Below are 12,830 nucleotides of genomic sequence, written 5' to 3' on the forward strand. Positions count from 1 at the left end.
CCTCAGCGGGAGTAGACGGCAGAGCAGCTTTGATGATTTGAGCGACCAGAGGGAAAATGTTGCCTGTGGGGGTCAAGTTGGACCCGTATTGACTGCGAGCCGAGGCAGGGATTTGTGGGCTGAGATCCTTTGCGTTGTGCGGGAGGCAAGGTGACGGCGACACAGGGGAGGAGCCCAGGGGCACAGACTTACGGGGAACTTCCCCGCGCGCTCCAGGGGCAGAGGACGAGCCGCGCGAAGCTTTGTGAGCGTGGCGTCCCCGCCGCCCATCCCAGCGCTCCTCATCAGTCTCATCGAAGTCTTCTTCCTTGTCTTCAGTGCCATCTCCGGGAGGGAACTTCGGCGGATCGTGTGGAGGGGAGTCTTGGACCGACTGAGCTTCACGAATAACTTGAATACGGTAGCCTTGCATGTTTACGAAGAGGGTGATGTGATCAGGCAGCTGGTCCCCTTTGCGGCAGCCAAAGGACATACGCACCGGCGCATCCGGGTGAGCCAACGAGGCAACGTCCACCCCAATCGGACGCCCCACCTCGCGAGTGGAAAGGAGAAGGCGATCGGCGTGTCGAAAAGGAGGCGGCACACCGAGCAGCCTGACCCAAACCTCCTCCAGAGTTTCAGCAGCGAGAGGGTCGCCTTGCGGGAGAGTGACAATGGCCTTGAGCTTGGTACAGGGCAGAGTGAGGCCGCCCCCACGGATAGCAATACGGAGGCTCTCTTTAGAGGGGAACACCACCGCAAAATCCAAAGGGCCAATTTGGCGCACCTGCCAATCCCAGTTCTCATCCACTAAGTCCTTGAACTCGTCTTCCACCTGCTCCGCGGACAGCTGCCCGCCCCCAAGGATAACAGTGGCGGAGTTGGACACCGGCTTCTGTAGTTCTTCCTCAGGGACTTCCGAGCAGCGGAACCCGGGCCTCCCGCCTCCAAATCCTGCCCGGAAAGGAGCCGGCGCCTTGGAGACTGCCGCGCACATGGCGGAAAGGTGCCCGACTTTCTTACGGTTAACGCAGAATGGTTCATCGACGCGAGCGGCTCCGGACGTGACCACGCTTGCCGCGGTTGTAGCACATGATGTGGGCCGCATCAAGACTGGGGGCCCCAGCCCCTCCGGGCCGGTGACCTGCCCAGAGCTAGGAGCAGAGACCTCCCCTGGGGTCCCGTGGGGCTGGCGAAGGGGCCTCCTGCCCGCGTTCCGGCCGGAGTCGCGGCCACGAGGGGGAGGTGGAGGTGGCGGCGGCGCGCGCGATTCCTGTCGTGAGCGTTCCCCCTCGGAACGCCAGGACGAGGAGCTCGCACGCTCCGCCTCACGGTCGTGTTGACGCTGTTGCCGACGGTGCTCTTCCTGCTCTCTGTCGAGCCTCTGGCGCAGATCTTGGTCGCGGGAGCGGGCATAGCCCTTGTTGAACTCGTCGAAGGGACGCTTGCCGTGGGAGTTCCTCTCCCTCTCCATGGCCACGAGGAGAGGAGCACGAACTCCGGAGACGGGGTCGAGGTGGGAGGACAAACGCTTGGCGGCGGAGAGGTTACGGCGGACGTCAGAGGCGGAGGCAGGAAAGCCGAGAAGTGGATCTAGGGTTTGGGGAGGGAGCCAGAGCCACTTAAAAGTGGGCGGCGGAGGGGCAGAACCGTCCCACCTGGGAACCCTAGAGCCACCCAACCGTCCATCCACCGCGAGGGCGACGTGGCGTGCATCCAACGGGTCCGATCCAGGGGCACCCGCGGAACCTGGGCTGACCGCACCTTGGGCCGGCCCAATCCTCAACTGGGCCGTCGAGGCCGCAACCCTCCCGTGGGCCGACCCAGCGGGCCCAAGGGAGGAGCAAACCCTAGCGGCGGCGGCGTCCCTCCCGCCTCCGGCCGCCCTACGGCCGACGGCAGCTCCAGAACATGCTCACCGACGCGGATCAGACCAGATCCAGAGCCCTCCCGACCAACCTCGGAGAGGCCCCTCCCCACGGGCGCCAAACCAGGCAGCGGAGGGAAGTGGGACGGCGACGAGAGTGGCGGGGGCAGCGCCGGCGAGATGCTCCTCTCCCTCGAGGAGCCACTGACGAGCACCAGCGGCGGACCATCCACCCGCTCAGGCCAGAACCTCCCCAGATTCGACGGAGCTAGGGGCAGCGGTCGCGCCTCCACGTCTTCCGGCTCGCAGCTCTCCCCATCTGAGAGCTCCTGGGCCGAGCCCTCGGCCTCGGCGACGGCGGCGGCCAGGTGGGAGAAGCGATTCCCCTTGCTCCCCGGCGAAACGCGCGGCTCCCGCCGACCCCCAGGGCGGGCGGCGCGGCGGCGGGCGGCGTTCCGGGAGGACGAGCTCCCAGTCGCCCCCCGAGTCGCCCGAGTCGCAGCGCGCTGTTAGACACATCTTTCTTTCTTTTCGAAATCGATCTACCGACTGCAGAACAATGGCGTGGAGTTTCCCTCGGTCATCGTGCTATCTGCTACTAATTAATGAGATTCTTTATTTGACATTCCAAATCCAGGGTGTGTCACGGCCAAATGCACAGATCTGTGGGCAGTTTTGCTGATCTCCTACGCCTTCAGATCCGAAGGTCTATCCAGGTGAATAAATAACTAATTTCGCATTTGGATTAGATTAGATGTCTAATGCTCACCCTCTCGGACATGTATATGTCATTCATGGGACCTGTGATTTCTTAAATGGTTGCATTTGTTCTATTATTGTATTTTTTGATCGGAGTTGGAACTCCACAAGATAATTTTTACTCTTTACTATTTATCATAGATAATTATCGTACAGAAAATATCTGACATAGCTTACTGTTCTGAAGGGAAAAAAATAAATTGATTTGTGTTGTTCTTTTTCCGAGCATTGCTTCATATACCAGATCGTCCCATCAAGTTGAACCGGCAAAACAGCAGGAGCAAGTCGATCATGCTCCTTGTTCTATAGCACATTGGAAGAGGTGTTGGGCACCAACAAACACATCATTCTTGTAGTACAAGATGTAGTTAGGCAAGAAGGTAATGATTTATGACCTGTAGAGAGGAAATAAGGTGATGATTTATGACCTGCTGCTTTTTAATGCATGCTTATGCACTAATTCAAGTTTATCTAGTCCTTGATTTTTCTTAAAAAAATATTTCATTGGTGCAGTTAATAATATCTCATTTTCGAATAACAAGTATTTTTTGGCGAATCTTAAAGACTATGTGGCACAAAAGGCAAACCTACAAGAAGTAAACCGAACGAACCTGGTATTAATTGTATGACTTATGATCGATAGATTGAATATTACTGCACACAGAATCCCTTGTTTCTGCTTCATGGTGCTTCCGGTACATGTTTCTCTTATTACCAGCAAAGAGATGTATATAGTTTTTGTAGCTATCCTGCAGCTAATGGAAAAAAGACAGGTCGGTCAACATTTTCGTTTATATTTGTGTCCCATTTTCGTTTATGTTAGTATGTCAAGCTTTTCCTACTATGGTAAAATCTTCCTATTTGTTTAGCAGTAGCATTTGTACTTAGTAGTAGATTTTATACATGATGTGTAGTTAGCTAGTTCAACTAGTCTCTAGCTGATGGAAAGCAGGTTCAGTCAACCATAGATTTTATACTATGTAATGTTGAAATATACTGTAGTCCATATTCTACTATTTTAGTGTATTTAACATTCTACTATTTTAGTGTGTTAGTGGTACACTTTGCTGCAGAATGAAGAAGAATGAGGAAGAACACAGCGCACCAAGATTATAAGTCATAACCCATTTTAACAACATGCATGTCTTTTAACTATCGCTCTCCTTTTCTTGTGTATGTTTACTTTCTTGCATTTCATGGACTATGTATATAGTTTCAACTACAGTTGTGAAGGTAATTATTTTCTCTACCTTTTCTCTGTAGGTTCAAAGACAATTGAATAGTGAGATCCTATGGTTGATGTTGTGCTCGCGCCAAGAAGCTTTTTTCAACGGAAGACTAGAAATAGCAACATATGTAGTGTTTATCGATGGAATGAAGAATGTAATATATTTGTGAGAGTGCCTTCCAAATAATTTAAACGTAATGCATGATACATTAGTGATGTCACACTTTATTTTCTCTGTTATTTTCATGGTGTCAAGCGTAATAATAAAAAAGTAAATAAGCACATGAGATATTTATTTTAGTAAATATTTATTCCATAAAAGAAACAGATTAATTAAGTGGTCGCTCTAATATACTAGGGTTACTAATGGTGTTACTATAGTTTGAAAAGGTGTTACTATGGTATTTGAAAACTATAAATAATTGTGTTACAACATTTGGAATTTATGTTATAAATTGTGTTACCAATGATAAAAATAGTGTTACCAATTATGTTACAGTAGTAAGGAAAATATGTTCTACATCAACGGAAATATGTTACTACTTGTGTTACCGTAGTTAGAAAAGTATGTTACTAGCCTATTTGGTAACACATAAAATGCGTGTTACTATAAAGTAAAGGTAACACAATTTTCAGCATATTGGCACACTTGTTATGTGTGACAACAAACGCCTCTTAGTAACACGGCCTAATGGAACACATTCCAGAGTATGTTACTAAGTGGCCTAGTAACACTGTTTTGGACCTGTAGTGACACAAGCCTGCGTTACCAAAGCTCTGCCCTGTTGTAGTTGTTACTCCAAGTGAGGAGAGCCCACAACTGAACCCAATGTGACACCATATGGATAACCTGCACTATATGAATCATCCCTCAACTGTGTATTCATCATTGCCTTCTCCATCTGGGGCATATCCGCTCCAGGTTGGCATCCCAACCTATTTCTAGTCCTTACTCCAAGTGAGGCCTTTGGAATTCCCCCAAAAGTAATAAGATCCTCCATAGTAGGTCGAGCGTTAGTCCTTGGAGATGAAGCAATCCCCATCGACTCCTGAAGACCGACATTCGCAAACCCCTCTCTTGTAGTCATGAACACCTCATTTGTAATACCCTCGTTGGCTTGTTCTAGTGAACTAACCACCTTAGACTCCATAACCGACACATCGGTCACAGGAGCACCGTGCACAGCAGATTCCCTCAAAACCTGTGTTGTCAGCCCTGAAGCAGCACCTCCAATGATTGGCACATGATTGTCGTCTATTGCCACGTGCAGCCCTGACCCACACCAGGATTCTGTGTGCCATTTTTGCAGCACAAGCAGCCGCAGACTTCACACCCGGCACAGACAATCATGCCTCGTCCTCGATATTGACGCTGCGCCCACACGTGGTTGTCGCCGGGTGGACAGCAGGGTATGCACCGCTGCATTGGTCCTCCTCCCTCGAGCCACTCGCCCGCCTTGCTTTCGCAGCCGACATGACGCCTTCGGTGCTGACGCATAGGAAGCTGGCAGATGCTGCTGTTGTCGGCTCACGTGTTGGCGATGCTGCCCACTGGCATGCAGCGGCAGCTGCTCCCCGGGTGCATGCGGGCACACTGCGCGAGGACCGACTAGCTGTGATCCCAAGGACGATTCCCTGGCCCACGAATCTTTTGGATTAAGCTCTACATGCATTTTCCCAATTTGAATAGCATCTATATTGTGAAGTTGGTCTTGCATCCCATCAACTCCATTATTCACCTTTGAAGCAACTTGCTCGTTATTGTTGGATGTAGCATCCATATCATTACCCTTGTTGTCCATGTCCATAGCATGAGAGCCACCATTTTTTCCCTCACCATGATGTGCCCCATCATTCCCATCACTGCCATTACTTGCATAAACCATATTCACTTCTTGAGATTGTTGAGCTGTTTTCACTTCAAAACGGAGTTTAAAGAAACCCCTTCTAATAAAAACATCACTATCCTCAGGAATAAGATTACAATTACGATCCAAACACCCAATCTTGATCCTAAGCACTTTATGCTTGCGAGTGTATGCCATATCCACATCAAGTGTTCTCCCAAAGAGAGTTCCAACTCCCCATAGTGATAAATAATCTGATATCATATCTGATGGTAACCCAGAGACCTAAACCCAAACTTCTGGTAGCATAAAGAGAGGCTCCTCCAACGAAAACCTCATACTTAATTACCTCGAAAACAAATACTCCTAAATCGTGACGTTGTTGTTATGTTGTTGCCACGTTATCAACCACAACCCAATCACCCATCGTCCCTAAATGCACAGCTATAGATATCTCGAAATAGTCCCTGTCTAAACCTTATAAATATAGCAATTATACATCTTACATGAGTTCCAATACAGGAGATTGAGCAACAACTCATACGACTAATTAACAAGAAAAGAAAATGGCGATGTACAACCATGAGGCTTCATGAACCAAGTATCACAGAGTATCAAGGCAGCACCTTCGATAAGAGAGACATCTACACCTGGTTCTACCCGCGGAGGGAACGTGCGGCAGTAGTAGGACAACAAGCACAGCGGACAACCACGCTTGGGCCTGAATGTGCTTGCAAGCACACGATTGATGCTAGTACGTGCGTTCACCAAATGCAGCTCCACTAACCTAATATTATGTTCAACAATCAGATACCTACCACTACTCCATGAACCAGAGAATTATATGATACCTTCGGTCCAGATTACATATGTAGTATAGTAAATTTTTCTATGAGAGACTCTAGGTTTATATCGAACCGGGGTGTATGTGCTTCAAAAAATTACTTCTAGAAAGACTTTGTAGAGCTTCATGGAATCCTCATTTACCAAACCAACTATTTATCTTTTTGGTTTTTATCGATGGATAAGAATTAGCTAGGGCCAAGGTTTCACCTGCAACTATGCACACACATAATGGGATATAATATAAAATGAAGCACTATTAATTAGTTATAACCTTATAACTATGCAATAGAGATATATGCTGGTGATGTGTCCTTGAGTTACCATAGCCCACAAATCATAGTCAGTACAGATTCAGTTGTCCAACATGTTATATCCTACTCACACTGTGGGGATACCCATCTATTAAGATAAGTAAACCAAAGCATTAGGTTATGTGGTGACCCAGCGTACCACTGCATGGTGTAGTACACAAGTCGTTGACATAACACAAGCGAAACACCATTCCACTCATATTACATCTCTCAGAGTGGTACAACAGAAACATATGCGAGTCCAAGGTATGTCTATAGAAGTACACACGAGCAGTTTACATAAGATCAACACAACCTCCTATTTTACAGTGAGGTAAAACTTCAAATAAAGCTCCAGAAGAACGACTCGTAGTCTATCTTATTGCTAACTCAAGTTTAAGAGCTACTTGGCTTGCTATAGAATTCTAGCTACTTAGGTGCTAGGATTAGGGAAAGGTTCCCATCTATTACTAGTCTAGGTTTCCATAATAGGCTGATGCGAAGTTGACTCCATTGACTTCTTTGATTGTATTCTTCATCTTGTTGCGGTTGACTCCTTTGTCTTCGAGTTCCACGGTAGTTTCTCCTTCGGTGCCTTGATCTAAGAAGGGGGTTCAAATGGGATAGAATGAGTACGAGCGTACTCAGCAAGTTCATATTAGGAAATAAGTGTATCATGCACTAGCTACAGCCATAGACCAGCAAGTCATAGGCCAATGCAAGTTTTCATAATCATTTCTTCAAAAGGTTTATTTTATTCTGAAAACTATGCTCGTCAGTCTTCACATGTTGACTAGAACTTCATGGAGTTCCTTTCCTGCCGCGTTCGCAGTTCCCTTCCCGGAACAGGGAGTGACAGTCACAATTCAGTATCCTCTGCAGAGGTGCATTACTTTTCCCATAAGAGACCTTATCCTTGTTGGCAACCAGGCGTATACTTTCCCGTCGACACTTCCTTTGGTGTGAGGCCAGGTGTAAGATCCAAGTCCACACCGCCTTCTCCGCGACTGCAAACCCACCCTTTTGTCCACCCGTACACCCCCAGTAGTCCCCGATTACGGCTTTACTCACGGTGCACTTTGGACAATCCATCATAGATCGTAGAGCCTAACATCACTAATGGATGGGGATTTAAAAGGCTATCCCAACCTACGGCAGTGCCTCCAACACCCCGCGGCTCTACCAATCCGTTGGCGTGCAGAAGGGAAAAGATACAAGCGACTTCCCAGAGCCATTATAGATCTTATGGTCAACGCGATATGTACGGCGCTAGAATCATCTGGACGGCATTGGTACTTAGTCCTAGATGAGTAGTACCCATGCAATGGAACCTCCACCATATCAACACATACCATGGTTCCATTGCCCACCACATAGTCATATTCATAATTGTAAAATAATACTTTGCTTTTCAATGCATGAGTGATAAGTATAGTACTTTGCATATAGTTTGATACAAATAATCAAATGACATGAGCAAGCGATGAACTTGCCTTTCTTGACTGCAAGATTATGCAGACAAAAGCTTCGATATGTGATAACTCCAAATTCTGAAATACCATCATCGTCCGGTAAGGACAATGTTTAAAGAACTAGCAAAGATGCTATAATGCATAGTATGAGATGCAATCGTCCCGAGCGTAACTTAACCTCGATGGTTTAGGATGGATGAGTTGGAAAGATTTCTTTAGGATTTGTTGCACTTTTAGAATGGTTCTCAAACAAGGTTCTTATTAGGGTTTGGTTATATAAGCATCATATCCAAGTGATATAAGACATCATAACAATCATACACATAAAAAGTAGTGGTGGAATAATATAAAGAACAGTTGTCAATTTTAGGTTCTGCAGAACATGGTTGATGTTTACTCATACTATACTTCAAAAGAATAACTTTTGAAGAACATGTTGTTTAAGAAATATTGAGTATTTCAAAGAAGGGTTAAGGCTTCTAAGGTTTGATTGACATCTGTACTTCAAAAGAATAACTTTTGAAGAACAGGTTAAATAAGAACATGAACTACTATACATAGGAGCTATTGCTTTCTAGGGTTTACTATTGGATTTATTTAGTTCTCTAATAGGGACTAGTTAGGTTCTTAAGTTGAATTGATTCTATATACAACAAGTATTGGCAGGTTTATTACTATGATTGATTATGGTATCATATCAAAGAATGTTGGTCAAGATGTTGCTATGAATTAGGGTTTACTATGACCTCACAACTGCTTCACTAAGTAATCTCTAATGGTTTCTAAGCTAAGTGACTTATCATTTCTTAAGTAGGGTTTAGTTGAAATAGGAGCATGTGTTGTGAATTGCTACATAAGGTTGTACTAGGGTTCATCATTATGGGTCTACTAGGGTTGGATGATTGAGGTTGATTCTAATGGTGTGATATATAGGAGTGGTGATCAATGGTACTAAACCAGTTAACAAGTTAGGGTTTACTTCTAAGTGACACTTAGGGAATCATAAAGGTTTGAATAGGGACATGAAATGATAATCTCATGTGACTTGGTTTTATGATAGTGGATCATAAGAATGCATTTAATTGTTGATTATTAGTGTTCTACATGTCAAGTAAATCTCACATGATCACATGGGTTAAATCTTTAGGGTTTTAGAATCGAAAAAATTTGAGATGATCACATGAAATAATGGAATCAAGGTCTTACTCAAATTGAAACTAGGGTTTCTAAATTATGGTACAACTCCTAAAATAATGATTGGTAATATAATTGTGGTTACTAATTATTTTGAATCAAAATTAGTAATGTTTTAACATTTTATTAATTTTTACAAGATTTAATAGTTAGAGTAATTCTTATTTAGGTTTAATTAAGAATCAGGGTTTAATAATTGTTATTAGGTTTAAAGTATTTAACTTGTTATCTAAAGATGTTTAAGTAAATAAGTTTTGATTTACCAAAATAATATTGGCTTATAATATTTTCTTGAGTTATTACTATTTAATGAAAATAGAAAATAGTAATTTGCAAATTAGGGTTTATGAATTACCACTAATAATTAAGTTAATGCAAGTATGATAAATAAAATTAATTTTAACATTTTACTTAGTTACTGAATAATTAAAATTTAATTTTTAAACTTCACTAATTATTGAATTCAAATTGTATTGTAAATAAATGAAATGGCATAATTAATCGGGTTAAAAATAAATGGATTTTTATTTTGTCACACATTTTTGTTTTATATTTTATTTGAATAGAGTTTATTTTTGTGAGCATTTTGATATTTTATTCATATTTTTTCTGAGTTGAAATGAATTTTACAAAGTTTCAACTATTTACTGGAATTTGAAATTAAACCTAAATACTAAACGTACCGGTCCGTTTCTACCCACACACGCTGACATATGGGGCCTGTTAACTGAGTCAATTGCCACGCGGGCAACGACCAGTCAACAGAGCTGAGGTGGCGGTGACACGTCACTCTCGCCGGAGAGAACGCCGGTGATGCTCCGGCGAGCGACGGAACGACGGCTAGAGACCTCCAGAGACATCCTAACTAGATGCGTTCGAACCAGTACTCGATGCTGAGCAAACGAGCGTGAACGCCTCCACCCAATGGTCACCGGAGCATCGCCGGTGAACACGTCTGCGGCGGCGGACTCCGGCCAAATATCGATTGTGAGCTAGAGATGGTTCTAGAAAGCGAGAGTATGCTCTACAGACGCGGAAGCTCACCGTGAAGCTCAAGGTGTGGTCGGATCCGGCGATGGTCGACGGAGATGACGGCAATTGATGATTTCCTGGCGAACTCGAGGGAAAGGGAACGCCGAAATTCCTCCTCGACTTGGCTCCCCTTGATGCTCTGCTCCTCCAGGGTGATCTACGCGGCCAGGCGCGTCGACTGAGCCACGCCATGGACTCCGGGGTGGCTTGTACCGTCGGGTTCGTCATCGACGCCGGCGACAGTACGTGGAAGAATACGAGAGATAGAGAGGTTCTGGGAACAAATGGATGGGCGGCGAAGCTTTAGGGTTTTCAGGGGAAGCTCTTTGCCTATTTATAAAGCTCGGCGAGGTCAAATTGGTAAGTTCACCGCCGGCGACGGGCGAGATGTGGCGGTGACATTGATACTGCAAACGAGCACGAATCAAAATGTTCCTAGATAGGCTCGAACGCGAGAAGAGTTGGGCGCGGTTCAGAGATGGCCTGCGACGTCCAGGGTCGTCCTTATCTCCGATGAGGTCGTGGCCTATTGTCTCCAACGCGCTGTCGACGCCGGGGAAGAAGAAGAAAGAGGCGTCCCGCTTCGCACGATCTTTGACGCAACCGAAAACGGTACGGTGGTGTTGGGCTGACTTCGTTCGCGGGCTGGGCTGGCGACATAGGCTTCTGCTGGGCTGTGACGGCCTGCTTCGGTGGACAGGTAAGCCCCTCTCTCTCTTTTCTATTTCTGTTTTGAATTTGATATTTGAACTCAAATTGATTTCTGTTGTTTTTGCAGGTACTAAATAATTTGAACATTAGTATAATTTTATAATGATGCTTACTGCATTATGTTGTTGTTTAAACAAGTATTGCAATCTTGGTTATATTTTGTGAGATTTGAGTAGAGTAGAAATAGTTTTAAGTATTTACCTCAATTCTCTTTTATCTAGAAACCAAATTTATTTAAATGTTTTGGAATTTGATAACATGTGTATGGTAAGCATATTACTAACTTTTTACTAGGGTGCTTAACAATATTGATGGTTCACATGCATTTTATTATGGCTAGTATTTAAAGTAGTGGTGAAAATGAGAATGGATTTGGGATCATGATTTTATGTGGAGATTTATTTCTAATGTTTAAGAAAATGGTTGAACAAACTCTATAATTACTAATCTTGCTTAGCAACTTCTAGCTTAAATTATCTGAGATAGATCCTATGCTCATCATGGTTAAATCAACTACTTATATGATGTTTCTATTTTATCAATTATTATTTCTTTTGGTTCACTAAGTAAAGCATTCATAAAGAAAAATAGAATTGAATATTGGTTCACTCTACTCACTTAAATAGCACTTAAGCTTGGGTATATATGGTTTGGTTTATACTTGTGATACATGATACACAAGTTAGGAAACAATATTTTATGTGGGGTGGATTCTATGTGAAAGGGTTTAGAGTTTTGCATAATCTTCACTAAATTTAAGTATAAATAGGCATGAGGTATGGCAGGGTTCTACTTATAATCCAAAGTGATGCTTGGATTGGAATTCAAATATGGTTTAGGGTTTAAGTAGTGATCACCAATGTGATACACCACTAGGATTAGGTATGAGCATAAGCATTGATTCTATTTTAGTGGCTAGGGTTATCCTCCTCACTTAGGTAGAATTATTGTATCAAGGCAATACTAGGTTTGTCTCAAGTGTTTGAATAGGCAAGGTTTAAATATCATATCAATACTACTCTATACAAGGCATGAGTATTGGTTTGGTTAACTACTAATGAGTTACTTATTATTTCATGAGAAGAATGAGATCTATACCTTACTTATATAGGTTTAACTTATCATCTCAATTTATAAAGTAAGATCATGCATTATACATGATCCACTTATTCCTCACTAATCTCTCTTCTTTAATACTTCTCTCAACACACTCACTTAGATTCTTAGGGTTTATGATCATCACCCAATTTTGTAATGATCAAAGTATTGGCCTAATAATAATTCATTAGTGAATCATGGTTCTCTTTCCAAGATCAAGTATAAGTCCATATACTTGAATATGCCTCTTTAGGTTGAGCTCTTCTGAATATGTAAGGTTCCTCTAGGGTTTATGATCATTACCAAGTTGTAATGATCACAACACTTGCCTCTCTATAATTACTAGAAGAATAGGTTCTTACTTACCATCAAGTGTGAGCTAGGTCAAGTAGGGTTTAATACTTGACTTGTATTTCTTGTATCATTGGTTAGTATCAACAAGTACCTCAATTGGATAAAGTTTAAATAGGAATCTAGGTTCTATTTAATGGATAGAATAAGCATATG

The 12,830-nt window shown here is 43.7% G+C and overlaps 1 long non-coding RNA gene across 1 annotated transcript; it reads left to right on the top strand.

Moving 5' to 3' along the window:
* The first annotated feature begins 2,344 nt into the window (after positions 1 to 2,344).
* Positions 2,345 to 4,073, top strand: LOC124686025. Its single transcript, XR_006997693.1, has 2 exons — positions 2,345 to 3,721; positions 3,869 to 4,073. It is a non-coding gene; the product is annotated as an uncharacterized LOC124686025 (long non-coding RNA).
* Positions 4,074 to 12,830: the final 8,757 nt, after the last annotated feature.

The sequence above is a fragment of the Lolium rigidum genome, chromosome 2, assembly GCF_022539505.1.
Source record: "Lolium rigidum isolate FL_2022 chromosome 2, APGP_CSIRO_Lrig_0.1, whole genome shotgun sequence".
Lineage (NCBI taxonomy): Eukaryota > Viridiplantae > Streptophyta > Magnoliopsida > Poales > Poaceae > Lolium > Lolium rigidum.